The sequence below is a fragment of the Salmo salar genome, chromosome 15 (genome assembly GCF_965601325.2).
Source record: "Salmo salar chromosome 15, fSalSal1, whole genome shotgun sequence".
NCBI lineage: Eukaryota > Metazoa > Chordata > Actinopteri > Salmoniformes > Salmonidae > Salmo > Salmo salar.
The window spans coordinates 44,317,331-44,335,310 of NC_138305.1; positions in this window are offsets into that span (position 1 = coordinate 44,317,331).

Here is a 17,980-nt window from a genome sequence, read left to right on the forward strand (position 1 = left end):
AAGGTCATTTTTTAAGTCTGTAGTGAAATTAAAAGGGGGTTAGGTATAGAAACAACATCATGTTGAAGTGTCTTCTAAAAACAGATCAGACTGCCTTGCTGCATTGATTACCTCAATGTTGACGGGACTGCGTCTCATGAAAAACATTAAGTACAGGTTAATAGGCACTAGTCACATTCCTGCCTCTTTGTATTGGTCATTAGACGTCAGGTCCACAGTGGGGGCGGATGTTAAAGAGGGCATGTGTGCTGAAACAGCATTGACAAGGCTATTCCTTCCTGCCTGCCTGAGAGCTGAAGAGGGATGGCGAGAGGGGCTGGGCGGCTGGCCGGGGCTGAGTGAGCAGCCTGTGTGTGAGTGATTAATGGGATTGTACCAAGCGTTCCAGAGTTAGAGAGAACAGGACCCACGTCACATCACTCGAGATGGCATTAAGATTCACTGGATGCCTGAACAAATTACGCGGGAAAACGGTAAGGCTGGCAGTGAAAATGTCATCACAGTGAGTGACAATGGGGCACTGTAAAGAAGAGAACTGCTCATCCAAAAAGAGAAAATTAGAGAAGGGAACATTGAGAGAAAAAAAATGCTGAAGTAAAAATACTTTTTCACACTTTCTGTATTTGCAATTTTAAGTGTGCAATATTGGACATGCCTCTACACAGACAACACTCATCTTCTAGAGTGGTTTTAGATTGATCATTTAGCACATACAGTAGCTACTGGATATTCCCAATGTTCCAGAAAGCCAAAGTGTGATCCATGCTATAACACAATCCCTTTGGACAAAGATATAGTGTATCCAAGGTTATGAGGTAAAGACATGGGGTCAGACTTGGTAACTGCTCTACAAATACTCCAGAAGTGTGTATGACATACGCCAATAGCTACGAGTGGTAACAAACTCCATAAGTCCTGAGTGCTAAAGTCATTTTAAGATGTCAGGCTTGAAAATCCAATCAGCCATTTTAACACAGTGACTCAAAGTTAATATACAAAAAAAAAATAATAATAATAATAATTGTAAATCAACAACAGTAGACAAGTATGTAATTTCTGATGTCATATTGATCACATGATATGCTATTGACCTATTGAATGAATAGTCAAAACATTTATGGAGATTTGATTTTCTAATTCAAGCATTCAAGTCACTGTCTGTTCATCCAAAGGCATGAATAATACTCTGACACAGTCGGGGAAGAGAAACTATTGTCCTATGATTTGCACCATGCATGTTTGTTGGGGCATCAGCAGATAATTAATGAGGGTCTACAGTATGTTTGATTGACACTTTCTCTTTCATTCTTCCAGCAAAAGCAGTTTTTAATGTGGTGGTGCAAGAGGAAGCAGCTGGGTTGCCCATCCCCCATCTCAAAGCAGGCTTTGGGAGGAGGCCACATGCTGTTACACAAGCACATTTTTTCCAGAGGAAGATTGCCTCTGCATGGCACTTAAAGGGGAAAACATTTTAACTACCTCACCATTACAATTCCATTGATATGTTGAGGTGGATGCTCCTGACAGTCACTGGTGTATAAAACTGCCAGGGTTCGGGATTGTTTGTTGTTTCATAATAAAGTTACTCCCATGTGGGATTAAGATGAGAGATGACAGACATATAGACATTAGATTAATAATAGTTGCATATTTAACCCCAGCCAGGTCACCCGTGATACAAGTCAGTATTCAAAGTCAATCCATGTCTGAGGAGGATGATGTGGAAACCGGCCACTAGGGGCAACAGTGAGTTCTGTTACCTTCAAGTAAGTTTTGGTTTCACTCGCCCGTTGTGGACGGGATGTCATATGGGCATAAGCATAAGCATCTGCCTCTGATTCCAAACATTGCGAGTTTGAATCCATCGTTCGACAGTTGTTTTTGAGATTTGTGTTTTGAGCCTATCACAAACCTTAACCCTTACCTTAACCATTCAAAGTGAATGCCTAACCTTACAATTTCGGCTTTAAAGCCTAAACTTAACCTTAACCTTAAAAATGTGGAGTTAATGCCAAAACTTAACCTTGAAAACGTAAGAAATTTGACGTTTGCAGCAACTTTCGAAATGTAATGTTTGAGAAACATGGATGAATGTCTAAATCTGATGTGAGACTGAAAGCTAGTTGTTTAATCCACACAGTAGGTATTATTATTTTTTTACTCAAAGTGGTTCTTCAGCTTGGATTTGAGGGGAAAAAACATGCCCCTTTAAACTGAATTTGGTAGTTTGTGGTTGCAGCATTATTGATGGAGTACAGACTTAGGATCTTAATTTGATCACCCTGTGCAGGATAACTTTCCTGCAATGTAGGAAATGTAGTGTATTTAAGGTTTAAAAAGGCTTCTGAAGTTTGTAATTTCCAAATATCAGAAATACATTTTTTCCTGCTGTAGCAAACTGGCTCAAATTAAGATCCTACATCTGTAGGCTGTTGTTGGCCCTAGACACTGATCCAAGACCAGCTATGTGTTCTCCCCCTAATGGTTAAGGTTAGGAAGCTGAACCTAGATACTGTATATGCCCAACAGTAAAATCTCCCTGAAGCGTGACAGACAGGACCAACCATTTAAAATGACCTATACATTTTTATGGTGCCATCGTGACATTCACTCATGCTGTTATTTGACTGCCATCTATGGGAATGATTCTTTCTTCTCTGTTACTGTTATGTTGTTAAGTGTACCTTGAAGACTTTATCAGTGATGTGAAAATATGATTACACTTGTAATGTTTTCAGAAAAAGGAAAATATCACCATGGGTTTTTTGTCTTAGTATTAAAGTAGTAGTATTAAAATGGGCAAACTTCCCCAAATACTATGAATAATGCTAGTGAGAAATCCACAACTTTTCTTGTTCCCATCAAATAATGAAAGAGAGAATGGACTGCTGGCAGCCACATCATTTTAGTTGAGATTCACATCTAGAGGATTTCATGAAACGTTTTGTACAAGTGGAAATGTTCTGTCAAAAGAAGGACAGCCAGTAACAGCACAATATGTTCCTCTCATAAAGAAACGTGTGTTGTAAGTTGGTTGCACATCTTTACTTATCACAATGCAGTTGCATTATGTAAACTGCACCATCCATAGTATATTGTACAAAGTGGCAATGACATTTAAATATATTAGGGACTGAGCATTATTGCTGGATCTGCATTATCCCGTTATCCCAATTCATTGGAGTTTATCTGAAAGAGCCTCTCAATAAAAGAGTAAGCACTGCAATGTCTGAGACACTCAGAACATTATTTTTCCAAGGATGCAAACAGTAGACTTTATGTAAGGCTTTCAGCGTAAGGCTTTTGTGTCTCTCCAGGGAGCAGTCAGCAAGGAAATGCAAATAGCTTGAACAATCCACCTTGACAATCCAGTACAGAACATAGTGGTTGCTTCAATAAAGCAGAAAGTTTTCCCGGATGAATAAGGCTGTAAAGCGTATGGTGTTACCTTTCTCTGGGGTTGCCAGCTCTGCTTTAGGCAATATGCCAACCCTGAAGTTGGTTATAGACTATGTTGAAATGGAACACGTTGCATGAGCGAGATGGGATATCTCTACTGCATTGTCACAGATATACAGCTGTGGGGTGTGGTGTAAAGCTGGCTTAGGTTTGAGGTCCATGATTTGAGGTCCATGATATGAACTTACAAAGAAGATTACAAAATACAACACAAAAACAACTGAAAACTGAAAATTATACCATTAGTCCCCCAAATATTTAGACTCTTCAGAAGATTAATATTATTTCATCGCTCTATAAAATTGCTCTATAAAGACATTGCTTTATTGGTGCCGTCTGCCTAAACTAATGTGAAACGCACTGGTGCATGCACCCACTGCTGTCTCGGTCTCTGAATGCTCAGCTATGAAAAGCCAACTGACATTTACTCCTGAGGTGCTGACTCGTTGCACCCTCTATAACTACTGTGCCTATTATTTGACCCTGCTGGTCATCAATGAACATTTGAACATTATGATGAACCATCTGGCCTAAATGGCCATGTACTCATATAATCTCCACCCAGCACAGCCAGAAGAGGACTGGCCACCCCTCAAGCCTGGTTCCTCTCTAGGTTTCCTAGGTTCCTGCCTTTCTAGGGAGTTTTTCCTAGCCACCGTGCTTCTACATGTGCATTGGTTGATGTTCGTGGTTTTAGGCTGGGTTTCCGTATAAGCATTTTGTGACAACTGCTGTTGTAAAAAAGGCTTTATAAAATCTATTTGATTGATTGAGATATGACACTGTTTAAAAGAAACAATATTTAGACTGTAAAAAGTGAGTAAAAGAGCACAGAAATTAATCCACTCTTCCTTCCTCCGGTGTAAACTAAGCCACAACACTGTAACTGTCTGTCAGCACAGAGAGGAGAAGCTAAGACAAGGGTACGCTAAAACCAATTATAACCTTCATTTTGCGCTTCAGTTACTTAAAAAGTCATGCATTAATTACGCAATGGAAAATATGACTCATTATTTCCACTTTGTAGTGATGACTTCTCTCTTACGACTACAGGGGATTATGGATCCTGTTTTTTCTCATGGAACTTTTAAACTGCTTTCCCGTCATTAGTTATTTTAAAGTTTAATCATTGTTCCCTGAAACAAAAGAGTGGCTTAGCTTGCCCCCTACATGCCGCATATACTGACTTTTCTATAAAGCCTTATTAATGTTGTCTTTACAAAAATGATGACAGTTAATAAGCTTAATAGTGATTGGAAATGTTCACTTTTTAACATCAGCATTCAACTATCTGTGCAAGTCATTCTATATGTTATTCAAATGACATCATTACAACCAGATAACAACCAGTTGTAAACTGGTTGTCATGACATCAGTTCAACCAGCTTTGACCACTGGGATCTAGATCTAGATCAAGAAGATTCAAGATATCGTTATATCATACTGTTACATAAATAGCAGTTTGAAAATGAAAATACACAATCGATTATCAATGCACTTAATGAAGCAATACAATTAATTATATTTGGAGCTATACAATAGACAGTAGAATAATTACAGTAATAATTACATCTCAAAAGCCATGCAGGTTGTAGTAATCACAGAGGAATTTCCAACACACAGAAAAACGTCAGTATGAGAAATTCATGAATTAAACTTGAGCAAATTAATGATTTTCTAGCTACAGTATTCCCAATTTCTTCAAGATTTATCCAAGAGCAATATATTTCAGATGTTTTTACTACCATTTGACTATTTACTCTCATTTCTCCTTAAATTAATTGCATGCTATTTTGGGGTTTGCATCAGAATGATTTCATGTTGTCTGGAATGTAGACAAGCCCTGCCAGTATACTTATGGACACTCTATTTTTCTCTCCCATTACCTTGTCTCAAAACCCCTGCACGCCAATCCTAAAAAGGGAGCAAAACCTGAACCCTGTGTTTGATGAGATAATTAACTACTTGTATTTGTTTAAAGTAAGTTATTATGATTGGAGTTTTTTGAATGCAATATAATTAAACCATCGCCGTTGCACTATTATTTGCATCATTAGGAACAGTAATTGAGCAATGATGCAATGTTTTGCATATATCTGAGAAGCAGGCAGGCAAGGTTCAGTATCCATGCCCTGCAAACACAGAAGGAAATAGGCCACCTAATTATCTGCCAACAGATTTAGTTTTCTCTCTCCGCATATCACAGATATCTTACCCCTATGACTGGTATGAACAAGTCAAGTCAGAGGCTTTTTCCATAATGCCTTACAAGGTCTTGGGAGAGGGTGAGACCTAAGGAAATGTGTGGCTGCGCTGAGCAGCATGTGACAGGAAGGTCTTAATATGTCTGGAATTTAGCAGGACTGTACTCAAGGCCAATAATTTACAATAGGACTGCTATCAGATGCATTTAGCTCCCTTACTAGTTGATGCATGCTGATAAAAGACAAGATATTGTAGTTGATTGGAATTATGAAACACGTCGGGAATTCTATTTGATCTGATTGGGGCTGTGTTGGATTTGTAGAGAGAGATGACTATACTATATATCAGGGATACTCCTACAGGTACAACTCTCACTTTTGGAAGAGTAGATGATAGATGGCATCCCAATATATTACCTCATCGTGATCTAATGAAGATGTTTTGGTTGACCACGTTTGTAGATATCATCTCTGTTCTCATCACAGTATATCATCTGATTCATATCCAATTCTCAATAAACATCCAATGGAAATGGCGCACTCTACCTAGGTGATATTCAAAAATTATACATTTACTCGAGGAACAGTGCAAATGCAAAGTTTGGTAACAGAATGACAGTAAAATCTCCCTCAGTTTTTTGTGAACATGTTTTCCAAAGACTCAGTTAAAATGGGGTGCCAGCTATGACATAACAGATTAAGTTAAACAAAATCTCTTTCGGTTATCAAATCAACATTAATGTGCAGGGGTAAGAGGTAATTGAGGTAGATATGTACATATATGTAGGGATAAAGTGACTAGGCAACAGGATAGATAATAAACAGTAGCAGCAGTGTATGTGATGAGTCAAAAAGGGTCAATGCAGATAGTCCAGGTAGCTATTTGGTTAATTATTTAGCAGTCTTATGGCTTGGGGGTAGAAGCTGTTCAGGGTCCTGTTGGTTCCAGACTTGGTGCATTGGTACCGCTTGCCGTGCGGTAGCAGAGAGAATAGTCTATGACTTAGGTGGCTGGAGTCTTTCACAAATTTTAGGGCCTTCCTCTGACACCGCCTGGTATAGTGGTCCTGAGCTACAGTAAGTGAAGTGGATCAACACCCAATAACAGAATGACGGTAACATGATGTCATCATGGGTCCTTGATCTGTACCACGTGCTCTCACCACTGGTGTCCCCCAGGGCTCTGTTCTTGGCCCACTCCTATTCTCGCTATACACCAAGTAACTTGGCTCTGTCATATCCTCACATGGTCTCTCATATCATTGCTATGCAGATGACACACAATTAATCTTCTCCTTTCCCCCTTCTGACAACCAGGTGGCGAATCGCATCTCTGCATGTCTGGCAGACATATCAGTGTGGATGACGGATCACCACCTCAAGCTGAACCTCGGCAAGACGGAGCTGCTCTTCCTCCCGGGGAAGGACTGCCCGTTCCATGATCTCGCCATCACGGTTGACAACTCCCTTGTGTCCTCCTCCCAGAGTGCTAAGAGCCTTGGCGTGACCCTGGACAACACCCTGTCGTTCTCCACCAACATCAAGGCGGTGACCCGATCCTGTAGGTTCATGCTCTACAACATTCGCAGAGTACGACCCTGCCTCACACAGGAAGCGGCGCAGGTCCTAATCCAGGCACTTGTCATCTCCCGTCTGGATTATTGCAACTCGCTGTTGGCTGGGCTCCCTGCCTGTGCCATTAAACCCCTACAACTCATCCAGAACGCCGCAGCCCGTCTGGTGTTCAACCTTCCCAAGTTCTCTCACGTCACCCCGCTCCTCCGCTCTCTCCACTGGCTTCCAGTCGAAGCTCGCATCCGCTACAAGACCATGGTGCTTGCCTACGGAGCTGTGAGGGGAACGGCACCGCCGTACCTTCAGGCTCTGATCAGGCCCTACACCCAAACAAGGGCACTCCGTTCATCCACCTCTGGCCTGCTCGCCTCCCTACCTCTGAGGAAGCACAGTTCCCGCTCAGCCCAGTCAAAACTGTTCGCTGCTCTGGCACCCCAATGGTGGAACAAGCTCCCTCACGACGCCAGGACAGCGGAGTCAATCACCACCTTCCGGAGACACCTGAAACCCCACCTCTTCAAGGAATACCTGGGATAGGATAAAGTAATCCTTCTAACCCCCCCCTTAAAAGATTTAGATGCACTATTGTAAAGTGGTTGTTCCACTGGATATTATAAGATGAATGCACCAATTTGTAAGTCGCTCTGGATAAGAGCGCCTGCTAAATGACTTAAATGTAAATGTAAAATAAATGCATAATGATTAATGTCATTATCTTCATGGTGATATATCCTGAATAGGATTAGGGTTAGAGACAGGTAGAACAATTGTATATTGTCCTTTGCATGTTTGGGTATTATTCTACACAGTGGATAGTATTTGAATGAGCTCTGCCCCCAGACCAGACCAATCTGTACCAATCATAGACACAAGTTTCACAAGTTTGGACATCACAGTACAGCACAGCAGAGCACAGTAGAGTACAGTATAGCACAGTACAGTAGAGTACAGTTCAGTACAAGTACTTTCAAAGTTCTTGAAATGTTCCGTATTGACTGACCTTCATGTCTTAAAGTAATGATGGACTGTTGTTTCTCTTTGCTTATTTGAGCTGTTCTTGCCATAATATGGACTTGGTCTTTTACCAAATAGGGGTATCTTCTGTATACCACCACTATTGATTTGTTTAACACTTTTTTGATTACTACGTGATTCCATATATGTTATTTCATAGTTTTGATGTTTTCACTATTATTCTGCAATGTAGATAATAGTCAAATAAAGAAAAACCCTTGAATGAGTAGGTGTGTCCAAACTTTTGACTGGTACTGTAGTTCAGTATAGTACAGTAGAGCACAGTACAGTAAAGTACAGTAAAGTACAGTTGAGTAAAATAAAGAAAAGTCAAGTAGCGTATAGTTCAGTACAGTATAGTTCAGTACAGTAGAGTTCAGTACAGTAAAGAAAAGTAGTGTTCAGTACAGTAGAGTTCAGTACAGTAGAGTTCAGTACAGTATACATAGTAAAGAGAAGTAGAGTTCAGTACAGTAGAGTACACTAAAGTAATGAAAAGTAGATGAGTATAGTTCAGTACAGTACAACACAGTACAGTACAGTAGAGCACAGTAAAATACAGTACAGTACAGTAGAGCACAGAGTAAAGTACAGTACAGTAAAGTAAAGTAGAGTATAGTTCAGTACAGTAGAGTGCAGCACAGTCCAGTCCAGTCCAGTCCAGTACAGTACAGTACAGTACAGTACAGTACAGTACAGTACAGTAGAGTGCAGTACAGTCCAGTAGAGTAGATTACATTATACTGTACTCTAGTTATGTGTTCTCTTCTGTACTGTACTGTACTGTACTGAACTATACTCTATTGTATAGAACTTTACTGTACTCTACTGTAATATTCTGTGCTGTACTGTGCTGTACTGTGCTCTAATGCAACTGTGGTTTGTGACTACTAATGTATAGGATTTCCCATTGGGCCAATTCAATTGCAGTCTTTCTGTTACAGATTTTTTGGTCAACCTGTTACCGATTTGATAACAGAGTGACACGCTTTAATCACTTAATAATTCATAATCAAAATTGCTATCAGTAAAAACACTATAACTAATTGATAGGTCTATCTTTACTTGGTTCTGTGAACTTTCATAATCCTCCCTCCTCATGAGGGAGAGAAATTAGAAAATATCTTAAGGATGTGGGGGGTTTTGGTAACAGAATGACAAGACATTACAAAGCAGTATTTCTTAAACTTACAGAAGGTAAACAATTTATGCAAAACTAAATATAAATGTTGATATTAGTCGCCAGGGGCCTTTACTTCAACATTAATGTGTTTTGATGTATAACTAATACCTTTTAAGACTTTTTATAGTAATGTTTTTTTAAGTCTCCTTTTCCATCTGTGTGACCAGAAATCAAAGCCTTTGCTTATTCTTAATTTTTAGGATGGAAAATGGTTGAAAGATGTATCTATGCCTTAATTTCCCCAAAATATAGACTCTTAGCTTTCATTTGACACCAAAGTTGATATGCTCCTATTAACTTCACATGGGTCCTTTTACATGGAAATGACCATAGGTAAATGTAAAGATGTGTTTCTGTAAATATCTCATTTACAGTATGTGTTTGGCACCAGATCAAATACAGTTCTGCTTGGAAGGGTTTGGAATAATCAGGGAGGACAGTGAGCTAATGGTATCTAATTAAATCACCATCTGGTGTAAAGGTCATGTGTTGCTAAAGTACCACAACATGACCAGTGACCAATACCTCTCTCTCTGAGAGTCATGCTTGCTCAATTCACTGCCTTGCTCCAAAACCCTGCCTGGCTCAGCTCATTATTTGATTAGGGCTTCCGGGATATTTGTCCTCTCTGTGTTGATAACCTTGTACAACGATTGCTAAAGGAAAGACAATATCATGATCAGGGCTAGCTCAATAGTAGGTTAAGTCACACAAAAAATAGTGCCACTGGGCAAAAACTGGTTGAATAAATGTTGTTTACACATAATTTCAACAACAAAAATAAATCAATGTGATGAAGTTGTGATGAAACTGTTTGGATTCATAAAAAGTCATCAGAGATGTTTGTATTTTTTTAAATCTAATTTGCAACCTAAATCCAATGACAGGGTGCCTTTTTTTGTTGATTTCACATTGAATTCACGTTAGTTGACAACTCAACCAAATGTAAATCAGAACTAAACTTTGAACAGATGTCTGTCCTGTGCGGGTTGCGGTTAATTCCATTTGAACAGTTGTATATGTGCCCATCTCTAACTACAGTATCTCTACAAAAACCTAAGACAAAGACTGGGTAATGTATGATGGACATAATACACACCGAGCGTACAAAACATTAAGATCCCCTTCCTAATATTGATTTGCAGAACTGACTCAATTCGTCGGGGCATGGACTCTACAAGGCGTCGAAAGTATTCCACAGAGATGATAGCCCATGTTGACTCCAATGCTTCCCACAGTTGTGTCAAGTTGGCTGGATGTCCATGTCTCAATTGTCTAAAGACTTAACGTTCCTTCTTTAACCTGTCTCCTCCCCTTCATCTACACTGATTGAAGTGGATTTAACAAGTGGCATTAATAAAGGATCATATCTGTCACCTGGATTCACCTGGTCAGGCTATGTCATGGAAAGTGCAGGTATTCTTAATATTTTGTACACTCAGTGTATGTTACAATGGAAATTAAATTCAATCTAAATTCTATTCCCACCAAAGCGTAAAATCAACAGTGTAACAAAATTACACTGAACAGGTACATTACGATGAACAGACAAAATTCACAGATTAAATTATCTGGCTACTTGCAAAATGAAAATACCGTAGGAAATCGCCTCACACCACTTCAACTTATTTGCAGCAATATATATTCAAATTTGATCCAGACTGAATAAATGTATTCTGGGCTATCAAAACAAGGATCTATTTGAAGTAGGCATCTTATGAAATTGTTATGGATTCTTTACCTCTATCTCCCCAAGGCAATAAGTATTTATTCTACAACCCTAAGCAGTGGATTTATATAAGAATCCTTGGGGGTCAAGAAAGAGAAACATCAGCAGTCAGCTAAATTCTCTGCATGTCTCTGGAAAGTCAAGCAGGAAATCTGTGCATTTAAAAAAAGATCCAGACATCGCTATGGCACCCTGTTGGGAATAGGTCCACTAAAATGACAGAATATTGCTTTCGGCACACAGGCTACCCAGCTACAGTCGATCAGAAGTCCAGAAAATGCCCATAAGGATGTGTCACATACAGCTAAACTGTCTTTATGTGATTCTCATTGATAAGTCATTGTGATTTACATTTTAGCAGACACTCTTATTATCTACAGTGATTTACAGTAGTATGTGCATATATTTGTTGTACTTTTCCATACTGGTCTCTCGTGGGAATCGAATCCCCAACTCTGGGGTTGCAAGCGCCATGCTCTACCGACTGAGTAAAATCAAGATTGAAGATATGTTGCCAACAGTACTTTCCTTTGGGAATAAATGTGGCTAAGGTTTCTGAGGAAAAGGGAGAAGATTGTAGACACCATTCTGTTTTTGTATGCGTTAAAAACAAAATATTTTGTATTTTAAGTAGGATTCAAGCTGTAATGTAGGAACCTTTGTTCACTCTTACAATATCCAATCAAAGTCATACATCCATAGCGATCAGTCTCTGTTCATTACACACCTGTGGGGCTCATGCGTTCACTCATTCTTCATCCACTAAATACTTCCATTTCCTGGACAATATTACTTTTTATGTCTCACTCAAATGAGCTGAATCAGATTTATAGTGTTCATGGTGTTTTACCATAAATTCCCAAATTGACTAAATGTATTAGAGCACTGCATTCTCCCTGTCTTCTAATTTCATGGTTGAGAGAGGCTAACAGCTGATTTGAATACATGAATCAATTATCACTGAGTGTAAAGTGTTTGATTAAGCAGGATAATTGTCACCATTATTTGCACAAGGCATTATCATCCCAAAATATATTTATTTCCAGCTTTGTTTCCCCTGTCTCTTTGGTTTCGATATAAAAGCTATTGTTTAATAGTTTACTGGTTTTGTTCATGTGTATGTTCTGGTGTATGGTGTAATATTGAGTTAATTTACCCTATGGATAAAGGTCTTGACTGGTACGACTTTCACACTTCCACAAGCTATATTTGTATGTACATTATCCTTGGATATGACGTCCAGAATGTACATGACCCCATCCTTTTCCCAGCTGAGCTCATAAAATGACCAGCTACTCTGAGATTACAAATGATTTGTCATGTACAGTAAATGGTTTCCTTTTCCATTAGTGTGTTATTCCAAATGTGGAGTAGAAAGTGATCAGTGTGTTTCTTACATTGCTTGTATCTAATGGATGTTTTGATGACGTCCTTCCATGGGACAAAACCAAGGGAGCCCAATTTGGCTCCAAAAGGATTGAGGAGGTTTAAGTATGTTTGGATAAACACACTTTCCCACATTTCAGTAGCATTTATGTGCATTGTATGGGCAGTCCAGCATCTCCTTTGTACAGTATGACATCCCCAAGCCAAAGAAACTCCAGTTGCATTCATCTGTAAATGTCTCCCCTAGGAAATGTCCAGACATGTCTAAGTGTGCCTCCGCCCCTCCACCCCCTTGTCAAGATTTTGTCCCTTTTTGTCAAAGATAAGTTAAATGCAAATGACAGGGTGTTAGGTCGTAACATTGTTAGTGCAGTACATTGTTCTATTTTCATTCCAAGTATTATTTGTAACACTTTTCAAATGTTGATGTATATCTTGTTTCAAGACGAAAACACATAGGTGGTATGTGACAGCATGTTCTCTATTACTATAGTGTAGACATTGTTCTCATTAGCTGAATGTTGATAGGCTTTATAACCCAAGGGAGGAAATAAGTTTCAGTTGGGAAAACGATAGATATGTTTAAGGATTGTGTTCACGCCTGCAAGTTTCTCTGCAGATTGGCATCCCCCTCTGATTTATTCCAGTAATTTTCCAGATAGGCACACTGAATACAAAGTGAAAAGACAAAGTGATTCCTTCAAAGCGTTATTTTATGCAAATGTAATGACCAGGTTATAATGATATTAATACTATGCACATATTTGAAGAGCTCAATAAGATCTAAATAACATCCTGTATTGTTCAAGAAATACTACCCGTATATAGGTATTGTTTGCCGTATCAACTGTAGCTGATTACAACATGCAAGACCATGTACTTGCTCGTTTAATCAAAACACTAAGTTCCTTGAGCAAACAACATATATTAACTCTAATTTCACACACTTGCATCCACAACATATCATCTACTGCCTATAGGGGCTGTAGAACGGCTTCCTACAATCCAATGGAGCTGTAGTTGATGGTTACCTGGATGGATTATAAGTCAGAGCAAGTGGCCAGCTGCTTGGTCGCCACACCATGGCTCAGTGCCGGCTGGCTGCGGGCTGTGGGCTGCGGGGGCGGGCACCGTGTTGATGATATCACTGCTGAGTCTATGTGGCAGCAGCCCTGCTCTGCCCACTTGGCATAGCATAGGGCTTAGATCACTCTGCAACAGACTGGTTCCACTGAAACTGCCTTATTAAATGCAGCTTATTGCTGTTTCATTTATGCTGAGTGCCAGTCAGTGATCCCTCTGTCATTTTATGAATTAAACATCCAGAGAAGAACACGGTGTGCCTTTCACTGGGTGGTGAAGATCATCTGGTGCCCCTCTTGGACCAGCTTTTTTCACTGTAATATGCATACATGCTGTTTCTGTGCATATGCTTGTCTATATTGAGCTACTCATGCAGTAAAATGGCATTGTGGAGGATGTTCTCAACAGCCAGGCCATCAACCATTTCTTAGCCATCAGTGATTGATATGCTTCATGTACAGTAGGACCAGGATTTTTTCCTGAACACCAGATCTGACCAGAAAATCTCCAACCACTGATTATTTGGTGTATGCACTATGCATGGTTTATTGCAACATCACAATAAACTGTTCAGATTAGACAAAACATTCATAATGTTACTCTGAATGATGCCATTTCGTCTGAAAACACCACTTTTACAACTAGATAATACAGTAGCAATCTAACATTTACACAAATCAAAGCTACATGTACAGTACCAGTCTTGGTACTGGACACACCTACTCATTCAAGGGTTTTTCTTTATTTGTACCTTTTTTTTCTACATTGTAGAATAATAGTGAAGACATCAAAAGTATGAAATAACACATATGGAATCATGTGCATAGTAACCAAAATATACCATTCTAGTTTGTTGTTGAGGTACACACCAAGGAACTTGAAGCTCTCAACCTGCTGCACTACAGCCCCGTCGATGAGAATGGGGGCGGGCTCTGTCCTCCTTTTCCTGTAGTCCACAATCATCTCATTAGTCTTGGTTACGTTGAGGGATAGGTTGTTATTCTGGCACCACCCGGCCAGGTCTCTGACCTCCTCCCTATAGGGTGTCTCGTCATTGTCGGTGATCAGGCCTAGCACTGTTGTGTAGTCTGCAAACTTAATGATGGTGTTGGAGTTGTGCCTGGCCATGAGGTCGTGGGTAAACAGGGAGTACAGGAGGGGACTGAGCACGCACCCCTGTGGAGCTCCAGTGTTGAGGATCAGCGTGGCAGATGTGTTTGCTACCTACCCTCACCACCTGGGGGCGGCCCACCAGGAAGTGCAGGATCCAGTTGCAGAGGGAGGTGTTTAGTCCCAGGATCCTTAGCTTAGTGATGAGCTTTGAGGGTACTATGGTGTTGAACGCTGAGCTGTAGTCAATGAATAGCATTCTCACATAAGTGTTCCTTTTGTCCAGGTGGGAAAGGGCAATGTGGAGTGCAACAGAGATTGCATCATCTGTGGATCTGTTTGGGCAGTATGCAAATTGGAGTGGGTCTAGGGTTTCTGGGATAATGGTGTTGATGTGAGCCATTACCAACTTTTCAAAGCACTTCATGGATATGGACGTGAGTGCTACGGGTCTGTAATCATTTAGGCAGGTTGCCTTTGTGTTCTTGGACACAGGGACTATGGTGGTCTGCTTGAAACATGTTGGTATTACAGACTCAATCAGGGACATGTTGAAAATGTCAGTGAAGACACCTGCCAGTTGGTCAGCACATGCCCAGAGCACACGTTCTGGTAACCCGTCTGGCCCCGCAACCTTGTGTATGTTTACCTGTTTAAAGGTCTTACTCACGTCGGCTCTCATGCATGCGTCAGTGTTGCTTGCCTCGAAGCGAGCATAGAAGTGATTTCGCACGTCTGGTAGGCTCGTGTCACTGGGCAGCTCGCGGCTGTGCTTCCCTTTGTAGTCTGTAATAGTTTGCAAGCACCGCCACATAAGACGAGCGTCGGAGCCAGTGTAGTATGATTCAATCTTAGCCCTGTATTGACGCTTTGCCTGTTTGATGGTTCGTCGCAAGGCATAGCAGGATTTCTTGTAAGTTTCCGGGTAAGAGTCCCGCACCTTGAAAGCAGCAGCTCTACCCTTTAGCTCAGTGCGAATGTTGCCTGTAATCCATGGCTTCTGGTTGGGGTATGTACGTAAAGTCACTGTGGGGACGACGTCCTCGATGCACTTATTGATAAAGCCAGTGACTGATGTGGTGTACTCCTCAATGCCATCGGAAAAATCCCAGAACATGTTCCAGTCTGTGATAGCAAAACAGTCCTGTAGTTTAGCATCTGCTTCATCTGACCACATTTCTATAGACCGAGTCACTGGTGCTTCCACTGGTGCTTCCTGGAATCAGGATAGAGTTGTGGTCGGATTTACCAAACGGAGGGCGAGGGTGAGCTTTGTACGCATCTCTGTGTGTGGAGTACAGGTGATCTAGAATTTTTTTCCCTCTGGTTGCACATTTAACATGTTGATAGAAAGTTTAAGTTTCCCTGCATTAAAGTCTCCGGCCACCAGGAGTGCCGCCTCTGGGTGAGTGATTTCCTGTTTGCTTATTTCCTTATACAGCTGACTGAGTGCGGTCTTAGTGCCAGCATCTGTCTGTGGTGGTAAATAAACAGCCACGAAAAGTATAGCTCAAAATGCTCTAGGCAAGTAGTGTTGCCTGCAATTTATCACAATATACTCTACTTCAGGAGAGCAAAATCTAGAGACTTCCTTAGATTTCGTGCACCAGCTGTTGTTTACAAATATGCACAGACCGCCCCCCCTTCGTCTTACCGGAGTGTGCTGTTCTATCTTGCCGGTGCAGCGTATATCCCGCTAGCTGAATATCCATGTCGTCATTCAGCCACGATTCCGTGAAACATAGGATATTACAGTTTTTGATGTTCCGTTGTTAGGATATTTGTGATTGTACCTCGTCTAATTTATTGTCCAATGATTGCACGTTTGCGAGTAGTATTGACGGTAATGGCAGCTTTCCCAGTCTCCGGGTCCTGACCAGGCATCTAGCTCTTTGTCCTCTGTACCTGCGTCGCTTCCTCTTGCAAATAACGGGGATGGCGGCCCTGTGGGGTGTTTGGAGAATGTCTTGTGCATTACTTTAATACATGAAGGTCAATCAATCCAGAAAATTTCAAGAACTTTGAAAGTTTCTTCAAGTGCAGTCGCAAAAACCATCAAGCGCTGTGATGAAACTGACTCCCATGAGGACCACCACAGGAAAGGAAGACCCAGAGTTACCTCTGCTGCAGATGATAAGATCATTAGAGTTACCAGCCTCAGAAATCGGCAATTAACTGCACCTCAGATTGCAGCCCAAATAAATGCTTGACAGAGTTCAAGTAAGACAAATCTTAACATCAACTGTTCAGAGGAGACTGTGCGAATCAGGCCTTCATGGTCGAATTGCTGCAAAGAAACCACTATTATAGGACACCAATAAGAACAAGAGACTTGCTTGGGCCAATAAACACGAGCATTGGACATTAGACTGGTGGAAATCTGTCCTTTGGTCTGATTTTGTCCAAATTTGAGATTTTTGGTTCCAACCGCCGTGTCTTTGTGAGACACAGAGTAGGTGAACGGATGTTCTTCGCATGTGTGGTTCCCACTCATGAAGCATGGAAGAGAAGGTGTGATGGTGTGGGGGTGGTTTGCTGGTGTCACTGTCAGTGATTTATTTAGAATTCAAGGCACACTTAACCAGCATGGCTACCACAGCATTCTGCAGCGATACGCCATCCCATCTGGTTTACGCTTAGTGGGACTATCATTTGTTTTTCAACAGGACAACGACCCAATACACAGGACAATGACATTGACCCAAAACACCCCTACAGGCTATGTAAGGGCTATTTGACCAAGAAGGAGAGTGATGGAGTGCTGCATCAGATGACCTGACCTCTACAATCACCCGACCTCAACCCAATTGAGATGGTTTGGGATGAGTTGGACCACAGAGTGAAGGAAAAGCAGCCAACCAGTGCTCAGTATATGCAGGAACTCCTTCAACACTGTTGGAAAAGCATTCCAGGTGACTACCTCATGAAGCTGGTTGAGAGAATGCCAAGAGTGTACAAAGCTGTCATCAAGGCAAAGGCTGGCTACTTTGAAGAATATAAAATATAAATTAATTTGTTTAACACTTTTTAGGTTACTACATGATTCCATATGTGTTATTTCATAGTTGTGATGTATTCACTATTATTCTACATGTAGAAAATAGTAACAAATAAAGACAAATCCTTGAATGAGTAGGTGTGTCCAAACTTTTGACTGGTACTGTATATCAACAAACACTGTCAACATCTCAAGAATAATGGCTCAGACCAACAATGGCATGATTATTTATCTAATAC